The 21,705-nt window shown below is 42.3% G+C and overlaps 1 long non-coding RNA gene across 1 annotated transcript; it reads left to right on the top strand.

The window, feature by feature from the left end:
* Positions 1-10,092: 10,092 nt before the first annotated feature.
* Positions 10,093-20,639, top strand: LOC119521066. The gene is made up of 3 exons (XR_005214294.1): positions 10,093-10,155; positions 10,358-10,472; positions 20,509-20,639. It is a non-coding gene; the product is annotated as an uncharacterized LOC119521066 (long non-coding RNA).
* The last annotated feature ends 1,066 nt before the right edge of the window (positions 20,640-21,705 follow it).

The raw sequence follows: 21,705 nt of genomic DNA, 5'->3' as shown, positions 1-21,705 counted from the left end.
TGGGTGCAGAATGAAGTCACCAAAAAGTAACGACATGGGACTTGTCACTGGACATGTAGATTTGAAATCTTGCCTCACCATTAACCATCTGTGAAAACATTTGCAAATCAAGCAACTCCCTGGCTTCAGTTTCCCCACTGGTAAATGGGAGTGATAGTAATATTTGCCAACCTATAGCATTATGTGAAAGATCAAACCAGATTTATACAAAACTTCTTTAGAAATGGCAAAAATTATGCACATTCAGGGCCAACCTGAGGCCATTCATATGAAGTTAAGGTTCTCTGGGGTAGGGTGGGGGTGGAATGGGGAATTATACCACGGAACCCGACAGCCCAGGATGACTGATTCCAGTTTTCAAGAGCAGCCAGAGCCTTGCTAACACTGGCAAATGATTGCCATTTCCCTTGTCAGGCAGTGACAGGAGTTAGTTGACCTGAAAATTCACTAATAGTTCCATTAGGGGAGGCCTTGGAAGTAGCCATCTTTTTACTCATCCTGGTCAATTAACAATGAATTAATGCCAGACGTATTTTCAATTGAGCTGAATGCTGATTCCCCCCCATTTTGCTAAAAAGATCCCTTTATGGAGGGACAGTTAACCAGGAAATATCCTGCTTTTCTTCACATGGCTGCTTTAGAGCAATTCTGAACTAATGTCAGCTCTAGGTATTGATGAGGTAGCAGGTCAAACCCTGAATTTGAGAAGGGAGACCCAAGTTCAAGTACCAGCTTCCCCACATCCCAGCCGTGTGTTCTTGGACCCCAACTGAAATTTTTTGAAGCTCAGTTTTTTCACATGTAAGTTGAAAGGCTTAGAGGTAAATGCTCAGGTCACTTTCAGAGAGAAAATGCTAGGAAACATTGGTAAAATGTTTCAGCGATGCTGATGGAATGGCAAGCTGGATTTGGGATGGAGGAAGAGCACAGATTTCTCCTGTGTGCTCTCTACTAGGAATCAGGACACTTTCCTCTAGTTCAGTGGCTCTTATTAGAGCCAATTTTGCCCCTCCCGTGACCAGGTGGAAATGTCAGAGACATTTTTGGTTGTCACCACTGAAGGGTGTTATTGACACCTAGTGGGTAGAGGCCAGGGATGGTGCTAAATGACCCACAATGCACAAAACAGCTCCCCACAAACAAAGAATTATCTGGTCCAAAAGTCAATAGTGCAGAGGTTGAGAAAATCTGCTTTAGTTTATTGAATGGTTTTGGACACAACAAACTACTTTTTTTGTCCTCAGTGTGTCCTTGTTTGCAAAATAGAGATAATGCTACTGGTCTCTTTCTATCTACTTACAAGTTTAATAAATTTAAGGTGCATTAAAATGGGAAAATATTATCCTCATTATTAACTCACTTTTGCAGCTCCATGAGCCACTTCACTGGGGTCTACCTCTAATTCATCTCTTGGATATGGAGTCTAAGATGCTTCTCCAGTTTTTGACAAGGACTTCTATATTTGACCTCTAGGAGACACGAATCTTAGCTCCCAAACTCAAATAGGCAAGAAATGTCCCTTATGTTTTTGTTTTTTAAAATTTATCTCTATTATACATCCCCATCTGGCAGGGGTCAAACTCTTAATCTTGGACAGTATAGGCTTTCCTCTCATGTTTCCTAGATGCTGCATTCTTGTTCTGGGCATTTATGGAGGGTTAAGGCCATGGGCCTGGGGAGTGGACTGTCATATCCTCAGTAGTCCCCTCTCCCTGAAATGTTATTGCCTTGTTGGGTCAACTGCCCATTTGGGTCACTGCAGTGTCCTCCTTGTTAGGACTGCTGAATCTCTTGAGCATGCAAAGAGCATTCTACTGTTCCCCACTGCTCTGTTGTAGAGCACCCCAGGGTCATTTCCCATCCATCCACCTCATCTCTCCTTTGGCCATGGGGAGAACTCTATAGACTGTTTGGAAATTGGACAAAGGCCATCTCTGCTCTTGAATCCCCTCAAACCTATCTGGGGTTTCTGTCCTCCCTACCTCCCTTCAGAGTTGCCAGGCAGAGGCCCCATCCCCAGGTCAAACATCCCTGTGGAATGTTCTTGCTTCCCCCCTTGACTCTCTGCCCTCCTCTCATCCATCCAGTCTGTCTCACTTTGCTCTATTCCAATGATCCCAATCACATACTCACCACTTGCTACTCCAAAGACAAAACTTTCAAAATTCAAAAAAACTTTTTCCTTTTTTTCTTTCTCTAGCCAACCTTACTTGGCAATCTAATTTAGTGAAGGACAGGGTGCCAGAGGACATAAAGAAATTGCTAAAGACAAAACATATATTAGTTAATACATGAAAATTTCCCACCTAGACCTGCCAAGCAGATTTCTTTTTTCCTTCTTCTTCTCAGAATGTAGAATCTGATTGTCAAGGAGGAAGATGTACCATTCTGAGCTGAGTCAAGTAGGATTGGTTCATTGCAAGCCTACTATATTTTTATTCCAACTTCCCAGTCTACATTTGGATTCTTGGCTAAATCTCTTTCTCTCTCCAACTCCTTGCCTCCCTTCCTCCCTTTAACCTACTCTCTCTCTCTCTCCTTCTCTCCGTCTCTCTCTCTTTCCCTCCTTCCTTCTCTTTATCTTTCTCTCTTATGGTGGTCACCATTTTTCCAGTTTTTTAGTTCATCATTAGTAAAATAATATACATGGGTTCCAGATAGTCTAACAAATGGTGTTGGGAAAATTGGTTTTAAAAAATGAGTTGGATCCATTGTACATCTTGCACTAAAATAAACTATAGATGGATCAAAGATGGTTGTTAAAGATTCATAAAAGTTGTAGAAGAAACATGAGAGAATTTGTTTTGATATCATATTACAGTGGGTAGGACTTTCTACATATGACACAAAATCCAGAAGCCATGAAAGAAAATATTGATAAATTTAAACTCATAAAAATTTTTAAAGGTTCTTTTTAGAAAAAGCTACCTTAAACAAATTCAAAAAGCAAATAAGCTGGGAAAATATTCTCGCCTTACATGTTGAGTCAAAGAGCTAATTTCCTTAATAAATAAAGTGTAAGAGCAATACTATTTTGAAAAGACCTACTAGTAAAAAAGGGCAAAGGATAAGGATAGCCAGTTTAAAGAAAGGGATAAATGAAAGGCTCTTAAACATATGAAAAGGTACCCAACTCCATAATAATAAAAGAAATATTCATGACAATTATATATGAGATTGGAAAAGAAAATTGGATAAAACACTGACTGGTTCAGGATATTGTGAAATTGTCTCTCTTGAAGGTTGCAGGAAGGAGCATGAATTATTGCAACCTTTATGGACTGAAATTTTAAATACATTGTCTTTTGACCCAGCAATTCTGCTTCTGGAACTTTACCCCACAAATACAGTCACAAAAAGATAAATAACATACACGCATAGAATTTAATGTCCACTGATGGGAACTGGTTAAATATTGGTATGTCCATAAAATGGAATATTATGGAATCATAACAAGAATGAGGCAGCTGTATTGGTACTGATTTGGAGCTATCTCCAAGATACATTGTGTAGCAAAAAAACACACAAGAAAATCTGTATATTATGCTACCACTTGTGCAAACAACAACAACCACAAAAGAATTTATAAATGTATGTAACTGCATCAGCATGGACTATGTCTCAAAAAATAAATAAAATCCTGTTGCCTCTGGAAACCAGGGGCAAAAGAGAGCCTTAATTTTCAAAGAATACTTTTTGTACTGTTTGAGTCTGGAGCCTGCATCACACAGTAACACCAACATCACCTTCACTCCCTATTCCCCAGGCTTCCACCTGGCTTCATATCTGTGCATGGCCACCTTGTCATCTTTGCTTGGGAGTTGAGTTTTCCACTCTTGTTTGCATCTGGCACTCAGAGATGCCCTGTCTTTCTTTTCAGTTCAGCATTCTGCTTACATTTTCTGTTGTTATATAGCATCCAGATTCCTGTGTGTTTTCAACAAGAAGATGGCCTGCATTAGGACCAGGCTCCAGCAGAGACATTACAGACCCAGATTTGATCACACATGGGAGGGTGATGTCAAGGTCAGGGGTTGGAGGGTCATCCAGCTGGGTTACTTTGGGCCAGTCACTTCCCCCTCTCTGCCCTGTCTTTTTATCTGTGAAATGAGGAAGTTAGATTAGATAATGTCTAAGGAGCTGTAACATTCTAAGACTATGAGTAACTTACCCTGTCCCTAGCAAAGGCAGTATGGTAGAATGGTTAAAGGCTCAAACTGTGAAGTCAGATTATCTGGGTTCAAATCCTAGCTGTGCTATTTATTAGCTGTATCTATACTTTTTTTAAACCTCTTTGTGCTTCAGTTTCCTCATCAGTAAAATGGAGATGATAGGATCTATTTTATAAGGGTACTGGGAGGATTAAATGAGTTAATATGTTTAAAACACTAAGAAGAGTTCCAGGAACATATTAAGAACTACCAAATTGCTGCTGCTGCTGCTACTTCTTTTCCTCCTGCTTCTTCTTCATATCATCATCATCATCATCATCATCACTGATTTTTGGAAAGCTTAAGGCATCATGAGTGGTCTGGCCTGGGTAAACTCAGTCCAAAGGGATAATCACTCCTTGCTACCACTTGGAAGTGCAAGAGCTCTAAATGGGTTCCACCTTCAAATGATGCAAGAACAGAAAATGATCTGCAGGTCTCAGGACATCCTGCCTTTGGCAGCTTCAATCATACATGCCTTATCTTGGAACACTTACTATAATACTTCAGGGTACGAGGAGAATATATATGCAGCCTAGTTTTCACTCTTGCTGTTAACACTGAGGTTGGGAGGACAAGGCTCTGATAGAAAAGGGAACTAAAAGAAGAAGGGGAGAACATTTTCATTTATTGAGACCTACTATGTGTTGAATCCTTTGCAAAAACATTCTTATTTATCTGAGGCCAAAACTGATTTCTGAATTGCATCAGGCAGCCTGCTACTGCAGAAAAAATTCTAAGAGGAGATACCAAGAGAGATTGGACAGGGCTTTAGTAAACTCTACTAATGAATCCACTGGGGACTACTTGTTAATATACATATTCTTAGGTCCTGCCCCAGACACACTGAATCCGACTCTCCCAGGGAGAGAGTTCTAGGAGGCTGTATTCTTAACAGGATCTCAGGAACTACTTCTCATCAGAGAAATTTTGGAAACCCTGGGTTAGAGGATATCTTGAAGTACAGACAGAAAGGTTTCGATTCTCCACATCTGAGAGTTTCTCTTGGCCTATCACAAAAGAAAGCAAGAACCTAACTGGTTAGGAGCCAGCAGCAGGCGCTGGTTTTTCAGTTTCTTCAGTTGCCCACCTGGGGGCACAACTGATCTCGACCTAGGAGGTTGCACCCCCAGGTGCTTTTTCCCATTGAAAACCATTCACAGAGGACTGGGGTGCGTGTCTTGATCCACTGGCTCCATACCTGAGTAAAGAATTGCCTGTTTTTTTAAAACCTCTTTGAGCTGTGTTCTCACGCACTGTGACGTCAAAAAAAAACCCAAGACTGAATTATAGCTTTGCATTCAATCAGGAATCATGTATTATTCTCTCTGTTATCCATCATTGCTTCCTCACTGCTCAGAAGGCAGAGTGACAGCAATACACACAATGGGCAAGCACCTCAGGTGCTTTAAACCTATCAATAATAAGCATTGTTCTCAGAAAGATTTTGCTCTGTGGAAAAAGCAGAATGGAACAGCTTCTTTCAAAGCAGAGGCTTTGAAATTGTTTCCCATTAAATGTGCAAATTCTGAAGCCACAAAATTCAGCTGCCACCTTGTTTATGTCCTAAGGATTTGGTTTAGACTGAATCAAAAAAATATATCTGTTCATATTAAACACAAAACGATTATTGGATGTCCTGCTTCTCACATTTAACTGCATAACAAACACTAAAATTCAATCTATGAAATTAATGAGTTGGTGGTGAGTCTCGTTATGTGTTTAATCAGAAAATTACATTCTGAGTACTTGAAAGCACATTAATTGAAGTTTATCAAGAGGGGAGGAGGTATTTAAACAAAAATACAAATGTAAAATGTATCAATATTATGCCTGTAATTATCACTGTTGCTTTGCACATTCTAGTGCCTTTAAACAAAAATGAAACATAGTACATGCTTGGGCCATTTTAGAAATATTTGATATAGATATTTTATTTTAGTTTTCCTTTTAAAATGGATTGAGTTACACAGTTAAGCATGGAGAATGTGTGCTTTCTGTTGTACTGATAAATGGAGGCACTAGTAAATGGCATATAGTACTTCCCTGATATTATTAGCTACAAATTTCTGAGGTTAGAGTGAATGCCAAGCATTCCCTTATCCAGCCTGAGTCTTTGTGTAAATAATTAGAGAAAACAAGCTCGTCACAACAGCCTTTATTAAGGCTATCATAAATAGGATATATTTACAAATCAAATAGAGCAATGACCAACTTGATACCTTTAAACTCTTCCCAGATTTAGCCCTGGGGAAATACAATGGACTTGGTCGATACTTGCAGCTCACTGCACCACCAGATCCAATGGACCTATTAACCCACCGGACGGGCAAACATTGATCTGGCTTTCTCAAATATGGGGACTGGGATTCCCTGTTTATTTGCTTAACTGTATCTCTACCATTTCTTTCTCCCTAGTGACCTAGCTGTCTTGCCTTCTTTCATAATTGAGAAATCCCTGCCCATAACCACCCAACATAAGGCCTGAAATAGTGCAGTGAAAAGCTTGGACTTTCCAAATATCTAAATGTTTATCTGTGTGGAGGCTGAACACCCAGAAGTTTAATTGCATTTTTGTGCTTTCACTGATCTCGGGCATAATATAGACAAAGCCACAGTCCATGCCACATCTCTGAGGTCAGCATTTTCACTGAGAGGCGCATGATGCTGCTTAATGAACAAGCCAGGGCTGTTTCAGGGGGTTCATCTTAGCTCTTCTGTAGACTAAGAGCATATCCAGTTATCAAATGCTTACTCTTCCTCAAGAATTGTGCTGAGCTCTTGACATCCATGAACTCATTTAATTCTCATAACCACCCAGTAGGGTGGAAGTTATTATTCCTGTTTAACAAATGAGGAAATGGAGGCACAGAACAGTTATGTAACTTGCTTAAGATTTAGATACAGGAGCTAAAATGGGAAAGGAAGGAAATCACTTGCTCTAGAAATGGCAGAGTTAAGATTTGAACCCAGGACCATAAGCCTCCAAACACACTCTGAACTGTGCTGAACTGCCTTCTATATGAATATTTATGCTATGTATCTTCCTATAGACAATAGATTTTTTTTCTTTTTAAATCATGACACTGGCCATCTAACTCTTGGTAGCCTGATTTTGTACTCTTTTTCTTGGGGGAGAATCCAAAGTTCTGGGGAAAAACCAGAAGGCATATTATTTATTTATATCAAGGATCTAATCAGTGAAATATCATGCTGTTTCCTTAGCATCCAAGTTTTTATCCTTTTGTATATATGTTATCACATACATTTTGCTTATTAAATCTTATATGTCTGCACAAAGTTTCTCACCAGAAAACAAACAAATCTTTACCTTAGAGACACAGCATAGTGGTTATGAACTTTAACTCTCAAGGCAGACTGCTTGGGTTCAAACCTGCTCCCTCGCCCCCCACCAACCACCCACTCCATTGATTGGTTATTCAACTTTGGGCAAGTTGCTTAAGTTCTTTAAGTCTCAGTTTCCTCATCTATAAAACGAGGATAATGATGAGGGTAGCTATCTGTGGAATAAATGAGATAGTGCATAGCCAGTGCCTGGCACGTCCTAAGAACCTGAAGGCATTAGCTACTGTTGTTTTGTAGAAGCAACAGGCTTTAATTCAAGACTGCACTAAGAAGGCTCACTAGCCATGGGCCCTCATTCTGTCCCCCTCTTTCCAGTTAGCTGGGAAGACCATCAAAATCCTTAAATCCAGAGACAGAAAAAGGTCATCTCCCATGACTGAGTTGCATAATGGGCTCACAAGGAATGAGAAGTGGACAGGCCATCTCAATTCTAGCTTCCGCCCTACCATGAGCTTGCTTTGGACAAGTCACTCTCCCCGTTTGGTCTTCAGTTTCCCTTTCTCTCAAATATGGGGAATTGACCTGCCCTCTGAGGCTCCTGCCAATGTGAACATTCTGCGAAGTGTACCAGGGCAGTCAGGAGTGAGCTCTCACTTCCAAGAGCTTGTAATTTCCATGCCATACCTGAACGCCACCTCCCAGACCAGGAAGCCAGGAGCCCCAGCCATTTCTGAACTTTGCCCTTGAACGCCCAGAGCAGCTGTTGGCACCCCCAGCCCTGCTTCACTCCTCCTTAATCTGAAATCCTCATCAGCTCCAACTGCAGGCCATCTATTACCTCATCCCATAATGGGAGTTAATTTCTGTTGGGATCAGATGGTCTTCCCCTTGGAAATTTTTATTCGTATTTCTTTCCTGTTTTGTGATTCTCAATTGGAGTTTTCTAATAACAGATCATTTCTTTTTGTCTAACTTTAATCTGGTCCTGCTTGACAAGCCCCATCCTTTTCATTGAAGGGTAAGACCACTTAAAGGAAGGCCAATAAGCCCTTGCGCTGCTCGGCAGGCTGGGGTGATTTGTCACCCCGTGCAGTGGTGGTCACACCAATGGATTTATCTCAAGGTAAATGGAGATGCTGAGACCCGGGACCCAGAGCTTTGATTAAGGCGCCCTTTTTGTAGTGTTGATAGATGTTGCTTGTGTTTATCTATTTGAAATGCCACTAAATCTGTGAATACAATGGAAAAAGAGAGTACTTTGCCGCTGGAAATATATTAGTGATTTATGTTTCAGTAAAAAGCACAATAAAGAGACAGAGGCTATTAAGAGCAGCTATCTTCATGAGAAATAGTTCTGCTTTAAAACATTATTAACCCCACCTTGATAAAGACTTACATGCATGCATAATCATGTTTACTTACCCCTTTAGTTTGGTGCAATATGCATTTGAAGCACACATTCTCCAAATATTAATAAGTTAGTCAGTAGGATATTTACAGCAAAAGACACCTAGCCCAGCACCATTCTGCATGTAAATTTCCTTCTTTAAAGATAGGGACAAATAATAAACTTCTCTAGGAAGCTGTGGAGTTTATATGGACTTGATGTTGCTCAAAGCACTCTCAAATCCTCCTCACCATCATTTGCTGGATTCCCCCACCGCCCCCCATCCCCTCAGCATTGTAGTAGAAATAACCAGTAGGGTGACACATAAAGATTATAATGCATGGATATAACTTATAACATGAATCAATGTCATCAAGACGCACCCATTTATATGAATAGGGTCAGATGAGAGTGCTGTATCACCCTGACTTGTGTGACAGTTACAAATGCATCACCTCGTATGCATAATAGGAGTGTACAAACCAGAAGAGATTTGTAAACTTGGTTCATTTCAAGCAGAACTGACCCACAGGAATGGAAACAAGAGAAAAGGCAACCGGGCTGGAGCTGTCGGGAAATAAGTGATTCTGTGTTTTGCTGTTTGGCAAAATCCTAACAAGGATTTCGTGTCCTCCAGCTCCACGAGGGAACTGGGAGCAAACCAGATCAGGCGCAGCACGCGGCTGTTTATTTACCCGGTTACCTTTTAAAAGCTTGCCGTGCTTGGAGTACCCGGGATGGTGGATAATAACCCCGGGGAAGCGGGTGGGGGGACAAGCTGCGTGCAGGGAAGGGTTTGAGGTGTGCAATTCGTAACAAGTCTTGGGGGGAAAAGAAAAAAAAAAAAACAAAAAACAGAAAACAAAAACAGGTGAGTGGGGCCCGTCAGAGTTAAGTGTTCCCAGAGTGCAGTTAAGTGTTTGGAAGGTTCTGTGCTGTGTGCTCTGATTTATTGGTACGTTGCGGGGATTTCTCTCCAGCCGGGTGAACAAGGTGGGGGTAAGGGAGTCGGGCGGGGCGGGCGATAGTCCCGCGCCGCGGGGGAGCCGGTCTGAGCTTGGCACCGCGCCGCGCAGGGTGTCCAGAGCAGTGCTTAGCGGAGGCCACACCTGCACCTCATTTGCTTCCGAACAGCGCCATGACCCGCCTGCTGATGGGGCGCCTCTCCTTTCATCCTCGGGATTATGACAAGTTATTAATTGCCACCATTAGCCGCAGCAGCCTGCCCGAGATCTCTGCTGCTCTCTGGAGGTGAGAAACTCTGAGCATCTGAATGTGGGGGGAAGAGGCGCCGAGGAGCGCGGGGCAAACGGAGCAACAATCTGCCCAAAAGGGATTGTGAGATGGTGAATAATTTATTAGAAAACATTTTTCTTTGTCCTTCCCACAGACCCACAAATCCTCCCCAAGCGCTCTTTACCAGCCTTGCAGATAATGTACTTACACATTTCAGAGCCTGCTAAATAGACTGAAGAGGCCATCGGGTTCACCCTCCATACTGCGACTGCCAGGACCGTGCAGACCAAACCGCCTGCTGCCTTTGCCAAGGGCCTGCTGGTGGAGGCGAGGTAATTAGAGAGGGTTTGCACAGGCAGATAGGAAAAGCCTTTGCGATGGCTGCCCGGCCTCCTTCCCTGACTCCTGCTTTCCATATAGTACTTGTACACCTGCAAACGTTTCTATCTAACATACCATGATTTCATTCCATCCCACCAGTATTTATTGAGCTTCTACTATGCTAGGGATTTGCTCTGTCAACGAGGTTTTCTAGACAAAAGTAAGGCCTCATGATCTCCACAGCCATACCTGCATTCCTTTGATAAAGAATTAGGCACCAACGCTGTGCCAGATGCAAAGAGGAAAAGCCCAGCCCTTGCCCTCAGAAGAGCTCAAAGTTAAATAGGGGGTACATTTACGTAGACAAGTAATTACAATACAGAGCATGAAAGAGGCCAACACCAGGTGCTGTGGTGGCACAAAAGAGAAAGGGGTTAATTCAGGCATTAGGGGAAGCTTTATGGCAGAAGGACATTGGAATTAGATCTTGGAGGGAATAAATCTTCTGCTCTTTGCAACAACAGAGACTCAGCAAACATTTTACCAACATTTGCGAAGTATTGCATCAACCCTTTCACAAAGGATGAGGATTACATTCTCAGAACAACCAAAATTCCAAGATATGTGCATTTCCTCTGCTTAGGAACTCCAAATGAGAATTTCCTTTAGGCCCTCAGCCGTGGAGACTGATCCATTTATGTGGACAATTCAGAGACAACTCACCAGTTGGACGCAGAGAACTTTTGCCTCCGTTGGGGGACAGGCAGGTGGAGGGACAGGAATCAGGGATAGAGAGGCCTCTGTGGGCACTGAGGCAGAGGTCATACCAGCAGCCCCATGGGGCTCAGCCTACAGAAACTAGAACCCTCCTAGGGACATGGTGAGGTGCCAAGGGCATGAGGGAGTTTCTCTGCACTGCAGCCAGAGTCATCAACGGAAAGTAGTGCAATTCACCACTCACTCTCCTGCTCAAAAGCCTACTTTGGCTCCCACTGCCTTCAGGATAAATGCACTGGCTGCCTTGATGGCCTAGTTTATTTCCTCCTCCCTCCCCCATCACCCACATATGGCCATTTGCATACACGTGCACACATGTGCATACCACACACTGTACCTACATACATTCCAGAGACTGAACTGTTAGGTCACACCACACACAACTATTAGTCCAGAAACAACTGAATATCAGAGATTTCATAGGTCAACTGAAAATAACACACTTGTCATCTTTGGGTCTTCATTCATGCCCTTCCCTCTACCCAGAACACCTTTTCTCCACCTCCTGCTTTGCCTGCTGAACCCATATTCATCCTTTAAGACCCAGTTTACTTAGGCTCACCTGCTTAGATAAACTGTCTGTTACCTTCCCCACCTTCCCTTCCTGGACCTTGATTAGATGACATTCTTCTGCATTCCCATTGCACCCTCCACTTAGCCGCCTCACAGCCTTCTTTATACTATATTGTAATAGTCTCTTTATCTCTTGCCCTTCCTAGTCTGTGCGCCCTTTGAGGGCAAGGACCAGTCTTATTGACTGTGTATTCCAGCACCTAGCACATTTCCTGGTATATTAAAGGTTCTCAACAAGAGTTTGATGAGTGAATGAATGAGTAAGATGATGGATGGATGGATGGAGTAACTGGGCAAAAAGGAAAAGATGACAGAGAGGAGAGCTGATGCTGAGAGATGGGGGAATATTTACATGGTAGCCAAAAAGGAAGGAGTTTTCAGTGTATTAGGAGGAGCTTAGGCAGATATTGGGAAGTAGAGCAGGGATGTTTTGAGTTGCCAAGCTATGCTGACTAAAGAGGCTCCCAGTCTTTGCTATTTTTACAAACCAATATTTTCCCCTAGAATGTTTTTCTGGCTTAGAGCAGACCCTCAATAAATAGTAATGGGATGAACACTGAATAAAGGAATGAATATTTTATATTGGTCTTACCCAAAGTTAGAGCAATTAACTAATAAGAATAGTTGTTTTTTTTTACAGAGTACCTACTCTGAGTTTACATTATCTTATTTCATTCCTATAACAACAGCGAAGTAGCATCATTATTGTCTCACTCTTCAAATGAGGAAATTGAGGTTCAGCAAGTTGAAGTGTCCCACTCATGAACACACAGCTAATAAGAGAGAGATTCAAAGTCTGGTCTCTGTCACCCCAAAGCCCATGCTCGTACCAGTGATGCTACTGCAGGCTACAATGTTATGGACCGTTCACTCCCAGAGACCTTCATAAGTAGGAAAAGCAGCCACATCTCCTCAAAGATTTTGCACCAAGACAGATTGGAAGGAGGCCAAGTACATGTGATGTGAGTATCTCCTAAGTTGAGGCTTCCATGGCATCATGATCTTTTCTTCTTCAGTCCTAGAATCTCTTTAAATGATGCTCTGAGACAGGTCTTTCTAGGATCTTAGTGGATTAATTCAGTCATTCAACAAATCTTGAGTGCTTAAGTGCTTACTGTGTGCCATGTCTGTGCTGGGTTTGGGGGAGACAGTGGTGAGCAGGGGTGTTCCCTATCAACCTGGAGGACTGCTCAGATTCTGAAGAGTCCGCAGCAAGCCTGCAGATGCCATAGGGGCATCTTACTGAGAAGAAATCAAAGATGAGACAAGATCAACAAGACTGGCTTCCATGTTGTCATGAGCGTGACTGTGTTTTAATGGCAAGCATGAATGTTTTGAGTTGCCAAGCTATGACGATCCTCCTGCTGTTACAGACAGCCTCGGTCTTATGGGGAAATTGCATATTAAATATAGGAGTTACACACACACACACACAGAAGACTAACATGTCAAAAACGGCTATAATCTAGAAGATGCCCTAATCTACTTATTTATTTGACAAACACATTTTAAGCACCTACCATATGTCAGATCCCGTGGTTGGTGCTAGGAAGCTCACACCTACTGGTTCCTTCTCTGTAGGGATTTGCTGACCAGTGCGAGAGATGGTCTAGTGTGTAAAAAATTATGATTTTATGTGATCAGCACATTTACTGAGGAATGTAACAACTGGTCCAGGAGAAGGTAAGAGGAAGTGACTAGTTCAGGTTTGGGAGGGTATAAGAGGGTGTGTAGATCAGAAAGGGTTTTCTGAAGGCAGGGATGCGCTAGCTCAGACTTGAAGGATAAGTGGGCCTCACAAATGGAGAAAAAGTGCAAGAGAGAGCCTCACCAATGGGGAGGCGAAGAAGGGAAAAAGCATCATGCATTCAAGAGCAGGTCCAGAGTGGACACTAAAGGAAGATGATCATCGATTGGAGGCTTTCATTCACCCATTCATTCATTCATTCATTCAGTAAACACTAAAGCCTACTATCCTCCTAGCACTGCTCCAGGCACTGAGTTATCAAAGACAAATAACACCCCTCCCTGCTATCAAAAGCTCCTGGCTATGTGAGAGAGACTGACAAGTAGACAGACAATGGCCAAAGTAAATATTTTGATGGATTAGGTGAGTGCCTGCTTGAAATAATCATGATTTATTTCATTAACTACACATTTTTGTCTGTTATTAGTTATGCATGTATGCATATGAGTGAGGATTTGATATGGAAGTTTACCCATATTTCAGTTTTTCCTCATTTTAGGTGTTGGGGATTGAATCATGTACCCCACAAAAGACATACTCAAATCTTAATCTGTGTTTCTGTGGGTGTGAACCCATTTGTAAATAGTATCTTTGAATATGTCAAGGTGAGTCAGGGTGTGGATGTGAACCCATTTATGAATAGGATCTTCAAAGATTCTCTTTAGAAGAGGCCAAATTGAATCAGGGTGGGTCTTAATCCATATTACTGGAGTCCTTATAAGCAAAAGAAATTTGGACACAGTCAGTCAACAGAAGCCAGAAGTCAGCAGAAATCAGAGGAGAGTGATCTCCATGTGATGGAAGATTGCCAAAACCCTACAAACTCTGGGAGAAGGCAAGCCTGTCAATACCCTGATGTTGAATTTACAGCCTCCAAAACCTTGAGACAATAAATTCCTGTTGTTTAAGCCAACCCACTGTGTAGTGTTTATCATAGCAGCCCTGGAAAACTAAGACACCAGACAAATTCCCCACTGCCTTAAAGTTAGCTGGGGCCATCTGATTTGCTTTAAAAAATGAATTGTGAGCAAAAGTGACAAGTGATACTTACAGGCAGGAGCCTTAAAGAGCCAGTGAATGATTTGCTAAGTTCCTTTCCCTTACACCTAATGACGATTAACATTCCAGGTGAGGGAGTCTCCATCAGTCTGCCTCTGAGACAATCAGGAACAGAAGACACATGAAGTACTGGCAGCACGAGAAAGAAATGAATCTTGATTGTTTTATGTCACTGAGATTTGGGGTTTGTTTGTTACTGCAGCACAATCTAGCCTAACATGACTAATACAAGAAAATAACAAGAGGTTTATCAGATTCTGATCCAAGAGTGACCAGCTATAAGGGGGTTAAGAGACTGTACTTCCAGTTTCTGTTCTGCCAGGGTGTTGCATTTATCCACCACTGGGTTATGAAATACATTATTGGATTTGCTTACAAGTATATAAGCAGTAAGAATTGTACTTGCTCATCCGCCTTTTCAGTGGTGTGGCCTTTGTTTCCATCCTGAATCTGTTAGCAAAGAGGACCTGTGTGAAGCTAGGTCCTTTGGAAACTCAAATTGCAAAAGAGTATGGCTTTCTAATCTTCCCTAGGATTTTGTCCTTTCATATCCTGTTTGTGGCCTCAATGGCAGAGGGCTCTGGAATTGAATGTCTGGTTTTAAATCCTGGCCCCACCACTTACTAGCCATGTGGCCTTGTACAAGTTACTTAATCTCTTTCAGCTTCAGTGTACTCACCTGTAAAATGGGAATAATAATAGTATGCACATCATGGAGATGCTTTGTGGATTAAATGAGATAATGCACTTTGTCCTCAATAAATAGTGATTATTTTTATTATTGGGGTTATCATTATTATTTCACTATCAGGATAGGCTTAAAACCAAATGTCAAAAACCATGACTGTTCTTAGAGAGTTTACTTAAGGATCAGCTGGCAGGTAGGGTTTAAACTAAATGATCTTCCAGCTCATGCCCAAGGTTTGTGATCTTACAGCAGCCCAGAGATTCTTACGGGAAATCAAAACATCTCAAAAAGGTTCTACTCTAATGGGAGTCTGCCAAGAGAGAACCCAGTTTAGAGCCGGGGTGGCTGCAGTGTATGCTGCTTCCAAGAGTTCTGGGAACTTGCTTTATGTGGCTTCTCTTTTGGACATTTAGCAGCTCACCCTTTGAAGAAAGATTATCTTCTTTTTGAAAGTAACCTGACCACCTGTCAAAACTGGACTTGTGAGAGGCATCAAGAGGCTCACCCTTGGCAGTCTAGCCAGGCTCTCATTTGGGTAATTACACTGGCAGTGGCTGCTTTACTCAACATCAACTTGGCTTCTAGTCCCAATCCTTTTCTGAGGCTCTAGTGATGTAGCTCAAAGAGCTTCTGGAATCTGCCCCGAGACAGCCGAAGAAGTAGAAGGGGAGACTGCCATAGAAGCTCTGTAATGACCACCTATAATTATGGAAATGATTTTCTATATGAGGAAAAGTGGCAACCAAGAAGAGAAGAAAACTTTAAAGTGTACTAAACATTCTGTCCCCAATTCCCTCTGTCACTAACATGGAATATTCTTTAACAAAGGGTTTTTGTTTTATTTGTATTTTATTTGATAAACTTCTATTGGGTATATACCAAGTGCCAGGCCATGTACTGTGAAACAGTGACACAATGATTCATAAAGCGAGGCCTTTCTCTACAAGGACCTCTTAGTCACTTAATCATTCAACAATCCATTCACTCATTCATTCATTCATCCATTCATTCAACACATTTACTGACACCCATTAAATGCCAGGCACTTAGCTGTACTGGATATACCAGGGTGAACAAAGCAGAAAGTTCCCTGCCCTGGTTGATCTTGGAGTCTAGTGGCACATCTTAAAAAAGTTAGCACAGGTAAGCATACAAAAGCAAATTGTTTTTATGCCAGCAAAGGAAAACAATGGGAGCACAGTGGGGCTTGGAGAGTAACATATAAATAAATACTGACAATGCTTGGGGAAAGGTCCACCTACAAAGGGCTTTCAGAGTACCGCTGTCAGTGATCTCACATATCCTGACTACAGGCCCAGACTGTGTGTGGGGAGACTTGCATGTACAACATACATTAAAGAAGAATGTTCTCAGAATACAAACCATTAGGGGATCTAAAAACCTGACAATGACAAATTCATTGTTCAGAATCTCTGGAAATGTATAGATACACAAGAGTCATATTATGGATCATTTATTCTATGGATGTAAATATTAAACTAATTTATATCATGATGCTTATCACTGAAGCAAACAATTAACACATCTGTATTTTGCACCTAGAGCCTAACCTCCTCCTGGAAACGCTCTCTGATTGCTCCATACCACCCACCTATAACCCCTCTCTCCTCCCTGCCATGAGTCTTCTGGGAGTCTTCTCTGTATTCCATAAATCGTCATGCATATCTTTATTATAGAATTGTCCACACTTTCATTTGCTTTGCCTTTCTCATCCTCTAGATTTTGAACATCTTGAAGGCAAGGACTATCTTAATTGTCTCTTTATGTCCAGGGCCTAGCTGTCTTAGTTTGGATTTCACCGGAAGCAGGCCCTAAAACAAGCATTCAAGTACAAGTATTTAATTGGGAGGTGGGGGTGAGGGTGGGGGACAGGGAAGAGAAGGGAGCTAATAAGGAGCGTGTTGTCAAGTAAGTGACCAGCCTATCTGGAGAACTCTGGGAGGTAGTGTAGAACATGCCCCAGATTTGTCCCACTGTGGGGTAAGAAACTGGGGCGGTTATCCACCAACTCCTCATCTGTTGTTGGTTGAGGGCTGTTTCCGGAAGCCTGAACTCTCCAGCATTTCTGGCTGTTCTCCTCACAAGCCATGTGTGCTCTTATGACCAGATTTGTAGGTGCTTGCAGTAAGCAACTTTCAGAACATAGAGGCGAGCTCCAAGGGACATGGGTGGGGTGCCAACTGTGTGTGCTAGACTAGCTCAGTGCCTGGCACCCAGGGGCAGCTCCGTAGGCTCTGGTAGTTCAATCTCACAAAGTAGTCAAGCAGCACGAATTGTTAAGGAGTACAATGTATGTGGGCTCCATGGGCAAACGTTTTCGTACTATGATTCCAAGTGAGCAGTGAAGTATTAGGTCTGGAGGCAGGCTGAGTCCATTTGTGGGGATGTCTGTTTCTGTAGCAGCCAGGAACAGAATTACTGTGAAGAGCAGAGGGTTATTTTAACCCCTCCTGTCTCCTTTGGCCGGTTCAGAAGTAACCAAATCTGTGTTAGTGGAGTGATTCAGATCCCTAACCTCCAGTCCGACAGTGTGAACCCACCCATTTGTAAATAGGATCTCTGAAGATGTTATTAGTTAAGGTGAGGCAGGTATGTGAACTCATCTGTAAATAGGAACTTTGAGGATGTTTTTAGTTAAGATGTGCCCAAACTGAATGAGGGTGGGCCTTAACTGATATGGCTGAAGTCCTTATAAGCAAAGGAAATAGAACACAGAAGTAGACACCAGAGGAGAGAGAGATCACCTTGTGACAGAAGCAAAGATGCAAAGATGCCAAGGAACCCCAAAGATTGCTGGCAAGCCAGCACCAGAATACTCCAGACTCCGGGAAAAGGTATGACCTACAGAATCCTTCATTTTGGACTTGTAGCTTCCAAACTGTGAGTCAATAAATTCCTGTTGTTTAAGCCACCCAGTGTGTGGTATTGGTCATAGCAAACTAAAACAAGCACCAATTCTGTGCCAGTTGCTCTGCTGGGTGTGCGAATATGACAGTGAACAAAATAAACCTAGTCCCAGCCCTTACAGGGTTTACATTATACTTGGTAGCAAAGATTGCTGTAATGGACAAAACGCCCATGGTCATGGCATCTGTCCCATCTGACAGAGTGGAGGGCAGGGAAGGCTTCCTGGAAATAAGAAGGGAAACTGGCATGCACCAAGTTCTGCAAGTGAGAAACAGCACAACAGACTGAGAGGCTTCACTTTGGCTGCAGGAGGGAGGGAGAGAAAAGTGTAGGAGGGAACCCAGATAGGAGGCAAAGAGACAGATCATGAAGGTCTAGGATCCCCATTAAGATGCTGGTCCCTACCCTTGGAACAGTGGGGTAGAGGGAAGGAGCACACTGTGTTTACTTATTTACTAGTCATCCGACACTTCTCCCACCTGGCCTTACATTGCTATCTTTTCCAGTGCACCTGTACTTTTCCCAAATCCCATTGTAAGTTCCTTAAGTCCAGAAACATGGGTCTTTTATTTCTTTGAATCCTCTATAGCCACTGGTGGCCTTATTGCTTATTGGGCCACCAACTAGTCTTCTGCCCAAGACCGAGTCAATCATTTCTCGCTTGCATAATCTCTATTCCAGGGTTATTCTCTTTGGTCTCCATGGCCTGCTGAGGACCCCAACACCCTACCTTGCTCTTATCAGACCTCTCCACCACTCTCCTGCCCTGATAATACAGCCAAAGCTTCCTAATACTCTTTACCTGGGACACCAGCTTTTAAATCTCCCATCGTCATTCCCTACCCATCCATCTACTACAACTATGTCATTCACCAGACCTTCCCTTTTACTCCAATGCAAATGAATTGTCTAGACCAACTGTTGCCATATTCTTATCCTCTACATACATTGTGGTGGCATAGCAGTCACCCAGACCTTAGCCTGAATCCCACCTCCTGGATGCAAGGTCTTAAGCAAGTCACTTTAATCTTTCTGGGCTTCATTTCTCTCATCTGTAAAATAGGGCTAATACTACCTGCAAGGATTCAGTAATAGTTCTATATTATAAGTACGATGCTCGTTTAGTGTCTACCAATAGTGTGCATAATTCCAAGTCTTAGACTCTCCAGGTCTGTACTTCCTTTCTGTGGTAACTGATTCAGTTCCCAGAATTCTTTTGAAATAGTCAATTGGGGTCAATGAAAGATAATTTCTTGGCCCTAAGAGCTCCCTTTTCATCCTATATGTAAGCCTTTCTCATTCTAAGCTGCTAAGATATTTTTCAAACTTACCTGTGGATGATAATGGGAGACATAACATCAGTGATCACTAAATGAGAGCAAGCGATTCTGAAGTTGTTTTTTCTCGAGAGCAACATGTATACAGCATCCAGAACAATTAGATCCTGATTGTCAGGCCAAATTTCCATCAAGAGACTGATGAGTTATAAACCCCAGGAGCTTTGCATCCAAGCAGCATCCAACTTCTTTGATGGAATCACAGCCTAATAATTAGTATGAGTCCATTTGTTAACCTGGGCCTGGATGTGTGCATTTAAGAGAAAAAGAGGGAGGGACAAGAAACAAATTAAAAAATGAAAACTTAGAAAAGGAACGAGATTAAAACCACTTAAAATTCATGAATATAATTACAAGATCTTTTTAACTACCAAAATTTGGGAAACCCAACTGATTTCAGGGGGACTTACTGGAATGTAGGTACTGGCTGCAGGGCCTCCTTAGGGAGGACTGTGAAGTGCTCCATGGCTGTCTCTAGCCCCTTTCCCAACTCTCTCTCTTGTTCCAGTGTCTCCCTACCTGGCACCTAAGAGTGAGGATGAGAAGGAAGGAATGAAGGCAGGAAAAGAGAGAGGGGATGAGGGGAGGAAGAAAGAGGCACAGTATGTGTCAAGTGTCATGCCAACTGCTTTCCATTCATTAGCACCGTGTCTGGAAAAACGTGCGTGGGGAAGTGATTTCTCCTTGTTTGGAAACAGCACCTGCATGCATGTTCTGCTCTCTCTTCCCCTGCTTTCTAGCAGCAGACAGGCCTGGTTCAGAGTCTGCTCTAGCCTCTGTAGCTGTGTGATCTCAGACAAGTGGCCTCAGTTTCCTTATATGTAAAATATCATTTAAGTCATTGGGAGCATGAAGTATGATGTAGTAGATGAAGCCCTTAGCATACAAATGAAATGCTCGATAGTCTCTTAACATTATTTCATTTTTCTCCATCACAGGATAAAGTGGGGCTGTTGTCCCCTCTCTGTGGATGAAGACACTGGTGGTTGGGGAGATGAAGTGGACTGTGAGCTCCATGAAGCTGAGGATCATGCCTGCCTTGGGCACACGGCTACACCAAGCACATTTGCACTTAGACCCATGGAAGGCGTCACTAAATAGTCATGGTTGGGAGGTAATTCAAATGTAACCTGTCTGCATCCAAAGCCATTCCAGTACCATGTTACTGTCCCCAGATAACCATCTTTCTGAGAGCAGATGTAGAGTAGTGGTTAAAAGCACAGACTCTAGAGCCAAACAGCCAGTGTTCAAATTCCAAATTATATAACCTCTTTGTGAGCCAACTATTTATATATTTCTTGTATGCCTCATGATTTCCCCCTGTGATCTAGTCCCTTAGTCTTTTTCAGTATTCCAGAGCATTTCAGAGGGAACAGGAATATTTGGGGGCCACAGTCTTAAAGGAGAATGGCATCCCTGGAGGCCCGCACACTGGTGACAGAAAAGAAAAACTTGAGGACAGAGTTGGGATGACACACCTGGCATTTGTTTTATTAGATGGGAAAAGAAAGAAACAAAGAAAAGCAACTTGAAGAGGGAACAAATAATTATTGAGCAACTATAGCGCACTCGCTTTTGTACTTGGTGTTTTATATGTGGTATCATTCAATCCTCATAATAGTCCTTACAGGAAGATTCTCGTTTTACAAATTAAAAAACCAAGAGTCAGAAAGGTTAAGCACTTTGGCCAATTTAAACTATCTTGTTAAATAGCGAAACAAGACTGGTTTCTAGGTTGGTTTGACTCCAAAGCCAAGTAGTTTGCATCTCTTTAAGGTAAAAGAAAATAAAAACAGATCTGTAAGGCTTTTTCAGTTTACCAGGAAGTCTCATCTTCTATTTGGTGTCCACTGGGAAGTGATTTCTCTTGGTTTGGAAACACCACCTGCATCCGTGTTCTGCTCTCTCTTTGCCTGCTCTATTTCTAATAATGCACACCTGTCACTGGCATGTGGCATTTGCAGGTCCCTGGAATTTTATTCTAAGGTCAGGCTACTTTTAAAAATAATTACGTATGCTCTATGTAGCTTAACATGTGCTTCTGTAGCAGATAGATAAATAAGCATATTTCTTTCTATTTTAAAATATAACACTGATTCTATTTCTTCAATGCACAAGAGAAGTAGGTAAGAAGT

Source organism: Choloepus didactylus, chromosome 2, assembly GCF_015220235.1.
Source record: "Choloepus didactylus isolate mChoDid1 chromosome 2, mChoDid1.pri, whole genome shotgun sequence".
Lineage (NCBI taxonomy): Eukaryota > Metazoa > Chordata > Mammalia > Pilosa > Megalonychidae > Choloepus > Choloepus didactylus.
This window is presented reverse-complemented; position numbering and strand designations above follow the sequence as displayed.